Raw genomic sequence first — 16,861 nt, 5'->3', positions numbered from 1 at the left:
AGATTTCCAAGTTATTCACATAATGAAAACCTATACTTTGTTTCGGTGGAGTTCCCCATTCAAATGCATGTAACAGTGAGAAACGCACTGTCTTGGCGAAAGAAAGCGTTTTTGTACAACTTCATATAAATAGCTGTAACTTTTGATAGAAGACTCGGATACACATGTTTATGGCTTTATCTTATAGAACTCAAGGTCCCCGTGCTGGGAAAACAGGTTTTGCAGCTGTTTGAGCTAAGATTTCCAAGTTATTCACATAATGAAAACCTATACTTTGTTTCGGTGGAGTTCCCCATTCAAATGCATGTAACAGTGAGAAACGCACTGTCTTGGCGAAAGAAAGCGTTTTTGTACAACTTCATATAAATAGCTGTAACTTTTGATAGAAGACTCAGACAAACATGTTTATGGCTTTATCTTATAGAACTCAAGGTCCCCGTGCTGGGAAAACAGGTTTTGCAGCTGTTTGAGCTAAGATTTCCAAGTTATTCACATAATGAAAACCTATACTTTGTTTCGGTGGAGTTCCCCATTCAAATGCATGTAACAGTGAGAAACGCACTGTCTTGGCGAAAGAAAGCGTTTTTGTACAACTTCATATAAATAGCTGTAACTTTTGATAGAAGACTCGGATACACATGTTTATGGCTTTATCTTATAGAACTCAAGGTCCCCGTGCTGGGAAAACAGGTTTTGCAGCTGTTTGAGCTAAGATTTCCAAGTTATTCACATAATGAAAACCTATACTTTGTTTCGGTGGAGTTCCCCATTCAAATGCATGTAACAGTGAGAAACGCACTGTCTTGGCGAAAGAAAGCGTTTTTGTACAACTTCATATAAATAGCTGTAACTTTTGATAGAAGACTCAGACAAACATATATATGGCTTTATCTTATAGAACTCAAGGTCCCCGTGCTGGGAAAACAGGTTTTGCAGCTGTTTGAGCTAAGATTTCCAAGTTATTCACATAATGAAAACCTATACTTTGTTTCGGTGGAGTTCCCCATTCAAATGCATGTAACAGTGAGAAACGCACTGTCTTGGCGAAAGAAAGCGTTTTTGTACAACTTCATATAAATAGCTGTAACTTTTGATAGAAGACTCGGATACACATGTTTATGGCTTTATCTTATAGAACTCAAGGTCCCCGTGCTGGGAAAACAGGTTTTGCAGCTGTTTGAGCTAAGATTTCCAAGTTATTCACATAATGAAAACCTATACTTTGTTTCGGTGGAGTTCCCCATTCAAATGCATGTAACAGTGAGAAACGCACTGTCTTGGCGAAAGAAAGCGTTTTTGTACAACTTCATATAAATAGCTGTAACTTTTGATAGAAGACTCAGACAAACATGTTTATGGCTTTATCTTATAGAACTCAAGGTCCCCGTGCTGGGCAAACAGGTTTTGCAGCTGTTTGAGCTAAGATTTCCAAGTTATTCACATAATGAAAACCTATACTTTGTTTCGGTGGAGTTCCCCATTCAAATGCATGTAACAGTGAGAAACGCACTGTCTTGGCGAAAGAAAGCGTTTTTGTACAACTTCATATAAATAGCTGTAACTTTTGATAGAAGACTCAGACAAACATATATATGGCTTTATCTTATAGAACTCAAGGTCCCCGTGCTGGGAAAACAGGTTTTGCAGCTGTTTGAGCTAAGATTTCCAAGTTATTCACATAATGAAAACCTATACTTTGTTTCGGTGGAGTTCCCCATTCAAATGCATGTAACAGTGAGAAACGCACTGTCTTGGCGAAAGAAAGCGTTTTTGTACAACTTCATATAAATAGCTGTAACTTTTGATAGAAGACTCGGATACACATGTTTATGGCTTTATCTTATAGAACTCAAGGTCCCCGTGCTGGGAAAACAGGTTTTGCAGCTGTTTGAGCTAAGATTTCAAAGTTATTCACATAATGAAAACCTATACTTTGTTTTGGTGGAGTTCCCCATTCAAATGCATGTAACAGTGAGAAACGCACTGTCTTGGCGAAAGAAAGCGTTTTTGTACAACTTCATATAAATAGCTGTAACTTTTGATAGAAGACTCAGACAAACATATTTATGGCTTTATCTTATAGAACTCAAGGTCCCCGTGCTGGGAAAACAGGTTTTGCAGCTGTTTGAGCTAAGATTTCCAAGTTATTCACATAATGAAAACCTATACTTTGTTTCGGTGGAGTTCCCCATTCAAATGCATGTAACAGTGAGAAACGCACTGTCTTGGCGAAAGAAAGCGTTTTTGTACAACTTCATATAAATAGCTGTAACTTTTGATAGAAGACTCGGATACACATGTTTATGGCTTTATCTTATAGAACTCAAGGTCCCCGTGCTGGGAAAACAGGTTTTGCAGCTGTTTGAGCTAAGATTTCCAAGTTATTCACATAATGAAAACCTATACTTTGTTTCGGTGGAGTTCCCCATTCAAATGCATGTAACAGTGAGAAACGCACTGTCTTGGCGAAAGAAAGCGTTTTTGTACAACTTCATATAAATAGCTGTAACTTTTGATAGAAGACTCAGACAAACATATATATGGCTTTATCTTATAGAACTCAAGGTCCCCGTGCTGGGAAAACAGGTTTTGCAGCTGTTTGAGCTAAGATTTCCAAGTTATTCACATAATGAAAACCTATACTTTGTTTCGGTGGAGTTCCCCATTCAAATGCATGTAACAGTGAGAAACGCACTGTCTTGGCGAAAGAAAGCGTTTTTGTACAACTTCATATAAATAGCTGTAACTTTTGATAGAAGACTCAGACAAACATATATATGGCTTTATCTTATAGAACTCAAGGTCCCGGTGCTTGGAAAACAGGTTTTGCAGCTGTTTGAGCTAAGATTTCCAAGTTATTCACATAATGAAAACCTATACTTTGTTTCGGTGGAGTTCCCCATTCAAATGCATGTAACAGTGAGAAACGCACTGTCTTGGCGAAAGAAAGCGTTTTTGTACAACTTCATATAAATAGCTGTAACTTTTGATAGAAGACTCAGACAAACATATATATGGCTTTATCTTATAGAACTCAAGGTCCCCGTGCTGGGAAAACAGGTTTTGCAGCTGTTTGAGCTAAGATTTCCAAGTTATTCACATAATGAAAACCTATACTTTGTTTCGGTGGAGTTCCCCATTCAAATGCATGTAACAGTGAGAAACGCACTGTCTTGGCGAAAGAAAGCGTTTTTGTACAACTTCATATAAATAGCTGTAACTTTTGATAGAAGACTCAGACAAACATATATATGGCTTTATCTTATAGAACTCAAGGTCCCCGTGCTGGGAAAACAGGTTTTGCAGCTGTTTGAGCTAAGATTTCCAAGTTATTCACATAATGAAAACCTATACTTTGTTTCGGTGGAGTTCCCCATTCAAATGCATGTAACAGTGAGAAACGCACTGTCTTGGCGAAAGAAAGCGTTTTTGTACAACTTCATATAAATAGCTGTAACTTTTGATAGAAGTCTCGGATACACATGTTTATGGCTTTATCTTATAGAACTCAAGGTCCCCGTGCTGGGAAAACAGGTTTTGCAGCTGTTTGAGCTAAGATTTCCAAGTTATTCACATAATGAAAACCTATACTTTGTTTCGGTGGAGTTCCCCATTCAAATGCATGTAACAGTGAGAAACGCACTGTCTTGGCGAAAGAAAGCGTTTTTGTACAACTTCATATAAATAGCTGTAACTTTTGATAGAAGACTCGGATACACATGTTTATGGCTTTATCTTATAGAACTCAAGGTCCCCGTGCTGGGAAAACAGGTTTTGCAGCTGTTTGAGCTAAGATTTCAAAGTTATTCACATAATGAAAACCTATACTTTGTTTTGGTGGAGTTCCCCATTCAAATGCATGTAACAGTGAGAAACGCACTGTCTTGGCGAAAGAAAGCGTTTTTGTACAACTTCATATAAATAGCTGTAACTTTTGATAGAAGACTCAGACAAACATATTTATGGCTTTATCTTATAGAACTCAAGGTCCCCGTGCTGGGAAAACAGGTTTTGCAGCTGTTTGAGCTAAGATTTCCAAGTTATTCACATAATGAAAACCTATACTTTGTTTCGGTGGAGTTCCCCATTCAAATGCATGTAACAGTGAGAAACGCACTGTCTTGGCGAAAGAAAGCGTTTTTGTACAACTTCATATAAATAGCTGTAACTTTTGATAGAAGACTCGGATACACATGTTTATGGCTTTATCTTATAGAACTCAAGGTCCCCGTGCTGGGAAAACAGGTTTTGCAGCTGTTTGAGCTAAGATTTCCAAGTTATTCACATAATGAAAACCTATACTTTGTTTCGGTGGAGTTCCCCATTCAAATGCATGTAACAGTGAGAAACGCACTGTCTTGGCGAAAGAAAGCGTTTTTGTACAACTTCATATAAATAGCTGTAACTTTTGATAGAAGACTCAGACAAACATATATATGGCTTTATCTTATAGAACTCAAGGTCCCCGTGCTGGGAAAACAGGTTTTGCAGCTGTTTGAGCTAAGATTTCCAAGTTATTCACATAATGAAAACCTATACTTTGTTTCGGTGGAGTTCCCCATTCAAATGCATGTAACAGTGAGAAACGCACTGTCTTGGCGAAAGAAAGCGTTTTTGTACAACTTCATATAAATAGCTGTAACTTTTGATAGAAGACTCGGATACACATGTTTATGGCTTTATCTTATAGAACTCAAGGTCCCCGTGCTGGGAAAACAGGTTTTGCAGCTGTTTGAGCTAAGATTTCAAAGTTATTCACATAATGAAAACCTATACTTTGTTTTGGTGGAGTTCCCCATTCAAATGCATGTAACAGTGAGAAACGCACTGTCTTGGCGAAAGAAAGCGTTTTTGTACAACTTCATATAAATAGCTGTAACTTTTGATAGAAGACTCGGATACACATGTTTATGGCTTTATCTTATAGAACTCAAGGTCCCCGTGCTGGGAAAACAGGTTTTGCAGCTGTTTGAGCTAAGATTTCAAAGTTATTCACATAATGAAAACCTATACTTTGTTTCGTACGAGTTCCCCATTCAAATGCATGTAACAGTGAGAAACACACTGTCTTGGCGAAAGAAAGCGTTTTTGTACAACTTCATATAAATAGCTGTAACTTTTGATAGAAGACTCGGATACACATGTTTATGGCTTTATCTTATAGAACTCAAGGTCCCCGTGCTGGGAAAACAGGTTTTGCAGCTGTTTGAGCTAAGATTTCAAAGTTATTCACATAATGAAAACCTATACTTTGTTTTGGTGGAGTTCCCCATTCAAATGCATGTAACAGTGAGAAACGCACTGTCTTGGCGAAAGAAAGCGTTTTTGTACAACTTCATATAAATAGCTGTAACTTTTGATAGAAGACTCGGATACACATGTTTATGGCTTTATCTTATAGAACTCAAGGTCCCCGTGCTGGGAAAACAGGTTTTGCAGCTGTTTGAGCTAAGATTTCCAAGTTATTCACATAATGAAAACCTATACTTTGTTTCGGTGGAGTTCCCCATTCAAATGCATGTAACAGTGAGAAACGCACTGTCTTGGCGAAAGAAAGCGTTTTTGTACAACTTCATATAAATAGCTGTAACTTTTGATAGAAGACTCGGATACAGATGTTTATGGCTTTATCTTATAGAACTCAAGGTCCCCGTGCTGGGAAAACAGGTTTTGCAGCTGTTTGAGCTAAGATTTCAAAGTTATTCACATAATGAAAACCTATACTTTGTTTTGGTGGAGTTCCCCATTCAAATGCATGTAACAGTGAGAAACGCACTGTCTTGGCGAAAGAAAGCGTTTTTGTACAACTTCATATAAATAGCTGTAACTTTTGATAGAAGACTCGGATACACATGTTTATGGCTTTATCTTATAGAACTCAAGGTCCCCGTGCTGGGAAAACAGGTTTTGCAGCTGTTTGAGCTAAGATTTCAAAGTTATTCACATAATGAAAACCTATACTTTGTTTCGTACGAGTTCCCCATTCAAATGCATGTAACAGTGAGAAACACACTGTCTTGGCGAAAGAAAGCGTTTTTGTACAACTTCATATAAATAGCTGTAATTTTTGATAGAAGACTCGGATACACATGTTTATGGCTTTATCTTATAGAACTCAAGGTCCCCGTGCTGGGAAAACAGGTTTTGCAGCTGTTTGAGCTAAGATTTCAAAGTTATTCACATAATGAAAACCTATACTTTGTTTTGGTGGAGTTCCCCATTCAAATGCATGTAACAGTGAGAAACGCACTGTCTTGGCGAAAGAAAGCGTTTTTGTACAACTTCATATAAATAGCTGTAACTTTTGATAGAAGACTCGGATACACATGTTTATGGCTTTATCTTATAGAACTCAAGGTCCCCGTGCTGGGAAAACAGGTTTTGCAGCTGTTTGAGCTAAGATTTCCAAGTTATTCACATAATGAAAACCTATACTTTGTTTTGGTGGAGTTCCCCATTCAAATGCATGTAACAGTGAGAAACACACTGTCTTGGCGAAAGAAAGCGTTTTTGTACAACTTCATATAAATAGCTGTAACTTTTGATAGAAGACTCGGATACACATGTTTATGGCTTTATCTTATAGAACTCAAGGTCCCCGTGCTGGGAAAACAGGTTTTGCAGCTGTTTGAGCTAAGATTTCAAAGTTATTCACATAATGAAAACCTATACTTTGTTTTGGTGGAGTTCCCCATTCAAATGCATGTAACAGTGAGAAACGCACTGTCTTGGCGAAAGAAAGCGTTTTTGTACAACTTCATATAAATAGCTGTAACTTTTGATAGAAGACTCGGATACACATGTTTATGGCTTTATCTTATAGAACTCAAGGTCCCCGTGCTGGGAAAACAGGTTTTGCAGCTGTTTGAGCTAAGATTTCCAAGTTATTCACATAATGAAAACCTATACTTTGTTTTGGTGGAGTTCCCCATTCAAATGCATGTAACAGTGAGAAACGCACTGTCTTGGCGAAAGAAAGCGTTTTTGTACAACTTCATATAAATAGCTGTAACTTTTGATAGAAGACTCGGATACACATGTTTATGGCTTTATCTTATAGAACTCAAGGTCCCCGTGCTGGGAAAACAGGTTTTGCAGCTGTTTGAGCTAAGATTTCAAAGTTATTCACATAATGAAAACCTATACTTTGTTTTGGTGTAGTTCCCCATTCAAATGCATGTAACAGTGAGAAACGCACTGTCTTGGCGAAAGAAAGCGTTTTTGTACAACTTCATATAAATAGCTGTAACTTTTGATAGAAGACTCGGATACACATGTTTATGGCTTTATCTTATAGAACTCAAGGTCCCGGTGCTGGGAAAACAGGTTTTGCAGCTGTTTGAGCTAAGATTTCCAAGTTATTCACATAATGAAAACCTATACTTTGTTTCGGTGGAGTTCCCCATTCAAATGCATGTAACAGTGAGAAACGCACTGTCTTGGCGAAAGAAAGCGTTTTTGTACAACTTCATATAAATAGCTGTAACTTTTGATAGAAGACTCAGACAAACATATATATGGCTTTATCTTATAGAACTCAAGGTCCCCGTGCTGGGAAAACAGGTTTTGCAGCTGTTTGAGCTAAGATTTCCAAGTTATTCACATAATGAAAACCTATACTTTGTTTCGGTGGAGTTCCCCATTCAAATGCATGTAACAGTGAGAAACGCACTGTCTTGGCGAAAGAAAGCGTTTTTGTACAACTTCATATAAATAGCTGTAACTTTTGATAGAAGACTCGGATACACATGTTTATGGCTTTATCTTATAGAACTCAAGGTCCCCGTGCTGGGAAAACAGGTTTTGCAGCTGTTTGAGCTAAGATTTCCAAGTTATTCACATAATGAAAACCTATACTTTGTTTCGGTGGAGTTCCCCATTCAAATGCATGTAACAGTGAGAAACGCACTGTCTTGGCGAAAGAAAGCGTTTTTGTACAACTTCATATAAATAGCTGTAACTTTTGATAGAAGACTCAGACAAACATATATATGGCTTTATCTTATAGAACTCAAGGTCCCCGTGCTGGGAAAACAGGTTTTGCAGCTGTTTGAGCTAAGATTTCCAAGTTATTCACATAATGAAAACCTATACTTTGTTTCGGTGGAGTTCCCCATTCAAATGCATGTAACAGTGAGAAACGCACTGTCTTGGCGAAAGAAAGCGTTTTTGTACAACTTCATATAAATCGCTGTAACTTTTGATAGAAGACTCGGATACACATGTTTATGGCTTTATCTTATAGAACTCAAGGTCCCCGTGCTGGGAAAACAGGTTTTGCAGCTGTTTGAGCTAAGATTTCAAAGTTATTCACATAATGAAAACCTATACTTTGTTTTGGTGGAGTTCCCCATTCAAATGCATGTAACAGTGAGAAACACACTGTCTTGGCGAAAGAAAGCGTTTTTGTACAACTTCATATAAATAGCTGTAACTTTTGATAGAAGTCTCGGATACACATGTTTATGGCTTTATCTTATAGAACTCAAGGTCCCCGTGCTGGGAAAACAGGTTTTGCAGCTGTTTGAGCTAAGATTTCAAAGTTATTCACATAATGAAAACCTATACTTTGTTTTGGTGGAGTTCCCCATTCAAATGCATGTAACAGTGAGAAACGCACTGTCTTGGCGAAAGAAAGCGTTTTTGTACAACTTCATATAAATAGCTGTAACTTTTGATAGAAGACTCGGATACACATGTTTATGGCTTTATCTTATAGAACTCAAGGTCCCCGTGCTGGGAAAACAGGTTTTGCAGCTGTTTGAGCTAAGATTTCCAAGTTATTCACATAATGAAAACCTATACTTTGTTTTGGTGGAGTTCCCCATTCAAATGCATGTAACAGTGAGAAACGCACTGTCTTGGCGAAAGAAAGCGTTTTTGTACAACTTCATATAAATAGCTGTAACTTTTGATCGAAGACTCGGATACACATGTTTATGGCTTTATCTTATAGAACTCAAGGTCCCGGTGCTGGGAAAACAGGTTTTGCAGCTGTTTGAGCTAAGATTTCCAAGTTATTCACATAATGAAAACCTATACTTTGTTTCGGTGGAGTTCCCCATTCAAATGCATGTAACAGTGAGAAACGCACTGTCTTGGCGAAAGAAAGCGTTTTTGTACAACTTCATATAAATAGCTGTAACTTTTGATAGAAGACTCGGATACACATGTTTATGGCTTTATCTTATAGAACTCAAGGTCCCCGTGCTGGGAAAACAGGTTTTGCAGCTGTTTGAGCTAAGATTTCAAAGTTATTCACATAATGAAAACCTATACTTTGTTTTGGTGTAGTTCCCCATTCAAATGCATGTAACAGTGAGAAACGCACTGTCTTGGCGAAAGAAAGCGTTTTTGTACAACTTCATATAAATAGCTGTAACTTTTGATAGAAGACTCAGACAAACATATTTATGGCTTTATCTTATAGAACTCAAGGTCCCCGTGCTGGGAAAACAGGTTTTGCAGCTGTTTGAGCTAAGATTTCAAAGTTATTCACATAATGAAAACCTATACTTTGTTTCGGTGGAGTTCCCCATTCAAATGCATGTAACAGTGAGAAACGCACTGTCTTGGCGAAAGAAAGCGTTTTTGTACAACTTCATATAAATAGCTGTAACTTTTGATAGAAGACTCGGATACACATGTTTATGGCTTTATCTTATAGAACTCAAGGTCCCCGTGCTGGGAAAACAGGTTTTGCAGCTGTTTGAGCTAAGATTTCCAAGTTATTCACATAATGAAAACCTATACTTTGTTTCGGTGGAGTTCCCCATTCAAATGCATGTAACAGTGAGAAACGCACTGTCTTGGCGAAAGAAAGCGTTTTTGTACAACTTCATATAAATAGCTGTAACTTTTGATAGAAGACTCAGACAAACATATATATGGCTTTATCTTATAGAACTCAAGGTCCCCGTGCTGGGAAAACAGGTTTTGCAGCTGTTTGAGCTAAGATTTCCAAGTTATTCACATAATGAAAACCTATACTTTGTTTCGGTGGAGTTCCCCATTCAAATGCATGTAACAGTGAGAAACGCACTGTCTTGGCGAAAGAAAGCGTTTTTGTACAACTTCATATAAATAGCTGTAACTTTTGATAGAAGACTCGGATACACATGTTTATGGCTTTATCTTATAGAACTCAAGGTCCCCGTGCTGGGAAAACAGGTTTTGCAGCTGTTTGAGCTAAGATTTCCAAGTTATTCACATAATGAAAACCTATACTTTGTTTCGGTGGAGTTCCCCATTCAAATGCATGTAACAGTGAGAAACGCACTGTCTTGGCGAAAGAAAGCGTTTTTGTACAACTTCATATAAATAGCTGTAACTTTTGATAGAAGACTCAGACAAACATGTTTATGGCTTTATCTTATAGAACTCAAGGTCCCCGTGCTGGGCAAACAGGTTTTGCAGCTGTTTGAGCTAAGATTTCCAAGTTATTCACATAATGAAAACCTATACTTTGTTTCGGTGGAGTTCCCCATTCAAATGCATGTAACAGTGAGAAACGCACTGTCTTGGCGAAAGAAAGCGTTTTTGTACAACTTCATATAAATAGCTGTAACTTTTGATAGAAGACTCAGACAAACATATATATGGCTTTATCTTATAGAACTCAAGGTCCCCGTGCTGGGAAAACAGGTTTTGCAGCTGTTTGAGCTAAGATTTCCAAGTTATTCACATAATGAAAACCTATACTTTGTTTCGGTGGAGTTCCCCATTCAAATGCATGTAACAGTGAGAAACGCACTGTCTTGGCGAAAGAAAGCGTTTTTGTACAACTTCATATAAATAGCTGTAACTTTTGATAGAAGACTCGGATACACATGTTTATGGCTTTATCTTATAGAACTCAAGGTCCCCGTGCTGGGAAAACAGGTTTTGCAGCTGTTTGAGCTAAGATTTCAAAGTTATTCACATAATGAAAACCTATACTTTGTTTTGGTGGAGTTCCCCATTCAAATGCATGTAACAGTGAGAAACGCACTGTCTTGGCGAAAGAAAGCGTTTTTGTACAACTTCATATAAATAGCTGTAACTTTTGATAGAAGACTCAGACAAACATATTTATGGCTTTATCTTATAGAACTCAAGGTCCCCGTGCTGGGAAAACAGGTTTTGCAGCTGTTTGAGCTAAGATTTCCAAGTTATTCACATAATGAAAACCTATACTTTGTTTCGGTGGAGTTCCCCATTCAAATGCATGTAACAGTGAGAAACGCACTGTCTTGGCGAAAGAAAGCGTTTTTGTACAACTTCATATAAATAGCTGTAACTTTTGATAGAAGACTCGGATACACATGTTTATGGCTTTATCTTATAGAACTCAAGGTCCCCGTGCTGGGAAAACAGGTTTTGCAGCTGTTTGAGCTAAGATTTCCAAGTTATTCACATAATGAAAACCTATACTTTGTTTCGGTGGAGTTCCCCATTCAAATGCATGTAACAGTGAGAAACGCACTGTCTTGGCGAAAGAAAGCGTTTTTGTACAACTTCATATAAATAGCTGTAACTTTTGATAGAAGACTCAGACAAACATATATATGGCTTTATCTTATAGAACTCAAGGTCCCCGTGCTGGGAAAACAGGTTTTGCAGCTGTTTGAGCTAAGATTTCCAAGTTATTCACATAATGAAAACCTATACTTTGTTTCGGTGGAGTTCCCCATTCAAATGCATGTAACAGTGAGAAACGCACTGTCTTGGCGAAAGAAAGCGTTTTTGTACAACTTCATATAAATAGCTGTAACTTTTGATAGAAGACTCAGACAAACATATATATGGCTTTATCTTATAGAACTCAAGGTCCCGGTGCTTGGAAAACAGGTTTTGCAGCTGTTTGAGCTAAGATTTCCAAGTTATTCACATAATGAAAACCTATACTTTGTTTCGGTGGAGTTCCCCATTCAAATGCATGTAACAGTGAGAAACGCACTGTCTTGGCGAAAGAAAGCGTTTTTGTACAACTTCATATAAATAGCTGTAACTTTTGATAGAAGACTCAGACAAACATATATATGGCTTTATCTTATAGAACTCAAGGTCCCCGTGCTGGGAAAACAGGTTTTGCAGCTGTTTGAGCTAAGATTTCCAAGTTATTCACATAATGAAAACCTATACTTTGTTTCGGTGGAGTTCCCCATTCAAATGCATGTAACAGTGAGAAACGCACTGTCTTGGCGAAAGAAAGCGTTTTTGTACAACTTCATATAAATAGCTGTAACTTTTGATAGAAGACTCAGACAAACATATATATGGCTTTATCTTATAGAACTCAAGGTCCCCGTGCTGGGAAAACAGGTTTTGCAGCTGTTTGAGCTAAGATTTCCAAGTTATTCACATAATGAAAACCTATACTTTGTTTCGGTGGAGTTCCCCATTCAAATGCATGTAACAGTGAGAAACGCACTGTCTTGGCGAAAGAAAGCGTTTTTGTACAACTTCATATAAATAGCTGTAACTTTTGATAGAAGTCTCGGATACACATGTTTATGGCTTTATCTTATAGAACTCAAGGTCCCCGTGCTGGGAAAACAGGTTTTGCAGCTGTTTGAGCTAAGATTTCCAAGTTATTCACATAATGAAAACCTATACTTTGTTTCGGTGGAGTTCCCCATTCAAATGCATGTAACAGTGAGAAACGCACTGTCTTGGCGAAAGAAAGCGTTTTTGTACAACTTCATATAAATAGCTGTAACTTTTGATAGAAGACTCGGATACACATGTTTATGGCTTTATCTTATAGAACTCAAGGTCCCCGTGCTGGGAAAACAGGTTTTGCAGCTGTTTGAGCTAAGATTTCAAAGTTATTCACATAATGAAAACCTATACTTTGTTTTGGTGGAGTTCCCCATTCAAATGCATGTAACAGTGAGAAACGCACTGTCTTGGCGAAAGAAAGCGTTTTTGTACAACTTCATATAAATAGCTGTAACTTTTGATAGAAGACTCAGACAAACATATTTATGGCTTTATCTTATAGAACTCAAGGTCCCCGTGCTGGGAAAACAGGTTTTGCAGCTGTTTGAGCTAAGATTTCCAAGTTATTCACATAATGAAAACCTATACTTTGTTTCGGTGGAGTTCCCCATTCAAATGCATGTAACAGTGAGAAACGCACTGTCTTGGCGAAAGAAAGCGTTTTTGTACAACTTCATATAAATAGCTGTAACTTTTGATAGAAGACTCGGATACACATGTTTATGGCTTTATCTTATAGAACTCAAGGTCCCCGTGCTGGGAAAACAGGTTTTGCAGCTGTTTGAGCTAAGATTTCCAAGTTATTCACATAATGAAAACCTATACTTTGTTTCGGTGGAGTTCCCCATTCAAATGCATGTAACAGTGAGAAACGCACTGTCTTGGCGAAAGAAAGCGTTTTTGTACAACTTCATATAAATAGCTGTAACTTTTGATAGAAGACTCAGACAAACATATATATGGCTTTATCTTATAGAACTCAAGGTCCCCGTGCTGGGAAAACAGGTTTTGCAGCTGTTTGAGCTAAGATTTCCAAGTTATTCACATAATGAAAACCTATACTTTGTTTCGGTGGAGTTCCCCATTCAAATGCATGTAACAGTGAGAAACGCACTGTCTTGGCGAAAGAAAGCGTTTTTGTACAACTTCATATAAATAGCTGTAACTTTTGATAGAAGACTCAGACAAACATATATATGGCTTTATCTTATAGAACTCAAGGTCCCGGTGCTTGGAAAACAGGTTTTGCAGCTGTTTGAGCTAAGATTTCCAAGTTATTCACATAATGAAAACCTATACTTTGTTTCGGTGGAGTTCCCCATTCAAATGCATGTAACAGTGAGAAACGCACTGTCTTGGCGAAAGAAAGCGTTTTTGTACAACTTCATATAAATAGCTGTAACTTTTGATAGAAGACTCGGATACACATGTTTATGGCTTTATCTTATAGAACTCAAGGTCCCCGTGCTGGGAAAACAGGTTTTGCAGCTGTTTGAGCTAAGATTTCAAAGTTATTCACATAATGAAAACCTATACTTTGTTTTGGTGGAGTTCCCCATTCAAATGCATGTAACAGTGAGAAACGCACTGTCTTGGCGAAAGAAAGCGTTTTTGTACAACTTCATATAAATAGCTGTAACTTTTGATAGAAGACTCGGATACACATGTTTATGGCTTTATCTTATAGAACTCAAGGTCCCCGTGCTGGGAAAACAGGTTTTGCAGCTGTTTGAGCTAAGATTTCAAAGTTATTCACATAATGAAAACCTATACTTTGTTTTGGTGTAGTTCCCCATTCAAATGCATGTAACAGTGAGAAACGCACTGTCTTGGCGAAAGAAAGCGTTTTTGTACAACTTCATATAAATAGCTGTAACTTTTGATAGAAGACTCAGACAAACATATTTATGGCTTTATCTTATAGAACTCAAGGTCCCCGTGCTGGGAAAACAGGTTTTGCAGCTGTTTGAGCTAAGATTTCCAAGTTATTCACATAATGAAAACCTATACTTTGTTTCGGTGGAGTTCCCCATTCAAATGCATGTAACAGTGAGAAACGCACTGTCTTGGCGAAAGAAAGCGTTTTTGTACAACTTCATATAAATAGCTGTAACTTTTGATAGAAGACTCGGATACACATGTTTATGGCTTTATCTTATAGAACTCAAGGTCCCCGTGCTGGGAAAACAGGTTTTGCAGCTGTTTGAGCTAAGATTTCAAAGTTATTCACATAATGAAAACCTATACTTTGTTTTGGTGGAGTTCCCCATTCAAATGCATGTAACAGTGAGAAACGCACTGTCTTGGCGAAAGAAAGCGTTTTTGTACAACTTCATATAAATAGCTGTAACTTTTGATAGAAGACTCAGACAAACATATTTATGGCTTTATCTTATAGAACTCAAGGTCCCCGTGCTGGGAAAACAGGTTTTGCAGCTGTTTGAGCTAAGATTTCCAAGTTATTCACATAATGAAAACCTATACTTTGTTTCGGTGGAGTTCCCCATTCAAATGCATGTAACAGTGAGAAACGCACTGTCTTGGCGAAAGAAAGCGTTTTTGTACAACTTCATATAAATAGCTGTAACTTTTGATAGAAGACTCGGATACACATGTTTATGGCTTTATCTTATAGAACTCAAGGTCCCCGTGCTGGGAAAACAGGTTTTGCAGCTGTTTGAGCTAAGATTTCAAAGTTATTCACATAATGAAAACCTATACTTTGTTTTGGTGGAGTTCCCCATTCAAATGCATGTAACAGTGAGAAACGCACTGTCTTGGCGAAAGAAAGCGTTTTTGTACAACTTCATATAAATAGCTGTAACTTTTGATAGAAGACTCAGACAAACATATTTATGGCTTTATCTTATAGAACTCAAGGTCCCCGTGCTGGGAAAACAGGTTTTGCAGCTGTGTGAGCTAAGATTTCCAAGTTATTCACATAATGAAAACCTATACTTTGTTTCGGTGGAGTTCCCCATTCAAATGCATGTAACAGTGAGAAACGCACTGTCTTGGCGAAAGAAAGCGTTTTTGTACAACTTCATATAAATAGCTGTAACTTTTGATAGAAGACTCGGATACACATGTTTATGGCTTTATCTTATAGAACTCAAGGTCCCCGTGCTGGGAAAACAGGTTTTGCAGCTGTTTGAGCTAAGATTTCCAAGTTATTCACATAATGAAAACCTATACTTTGTTTCGGTGGAGTTCCCCATTCAAATGCATGTAACAGTGAGAAACGCACTGTCTTGGCGAAAGAAAGCGTTTTTGTACAACTTCATATAAATAGCTGTAACTTTTGATAGAAGACTCAGACAAACATATATATGGCTTTATCTTATAGAACTCAAGGTCCCCGTGCTGGGAAAACAGGTTTTGCAGCTGTTTGAGCTAAGATTTCCAAGTTATTCACATAATGAAAACCTATACTTTGTTTCGGTGGAGTTCCCCATTCAAATGCATGTAACAGTGAGAAACGCACTGTCTTGGCGAAAGAAAGCGTTTTTGTACAACTTCATATAAATAGCTGTAACTTTTGATAGAAGACTCAGACAAACATATATATGGCTTTATCTTATAGAACTCAAGGTCCCGGTGCTTGGAAAACAGGTTTTGCAGCTGTTTGAGCTAAGATTTCCAAGTTATTCACATAATGAAAACCTATACTTTGTTTCGGTGGAGTTCCCCATTCAAATGCATGTAACAGTGAGAAACGCACTGTCTTGGCGAAAGAAAGCGTTTTTGTACAACTTCATATAAATAGCTGTAACTTTTGATAGAAGACTCGGATACACATGTTTATGGCTTTATCTTATAGAACTCAAGGTCCCCGTGCTGGGAAAACAGGTTTTGCAGCTGTTTGAGCTAAGATTTCAAAGTTATTCACATAATGAAAACCTATACTTTGTTTTGGTGGAGTTCCCCATTCAAATGCATGTAACAGTGAGAAACGCACTGTCTTGGCGAAAGAAAGCGTTTTTGTACAACTTCATATAAATAGCTGTAACTTTTGATAGAAGACTCGGATACACATGTTTATGGCTTTATCTTATAGAACTCAAGGTCCCCGTGCTGGGAAAACAGGTTTTGCAGCTGTTTGAGCTAAGATTTCAAAGTTATTCACATAATGAAAACCTATACTTTGTTTTGGTGTAGTTCCCCATTCAAATGCATGTAACAGTGAGAAACGCACTGTCTTGGCGAAAGAAAGCGTTTTTGTACAACTTCATATAAATAGCTGTAACTTTTGATAGAAGACTCAGACAAACATATTTATGGCTTTATCTTATAGAACTCAAGGTCCCCGTGCTGGGAAAACAGGTTTTGCAGCTGTTTGAGCTAAGATTTCCAAGTTATTCACATAATGAAAACCTAT

The sequence above is a fragment of the Maylandia zebra genome, linkage group LG11, assembly GCF_041146795.1.
Source record: "Maylandia zebra isolate NMK-2024a linkage group LG11, Mzebra_GT3a, whole genome shotgun sequence".
NCBI classification, from domain to species: Eukaryota; Metazoa; Chordata; class Actinopteri; order Cichliformes; family Cichlidae; genus Maylandia; species Maylandia zebra.
The sequence above is the reverse complement of the archived record's forward strand: the minus strand, read 5'-3'. Positions refer to the sequence as shown.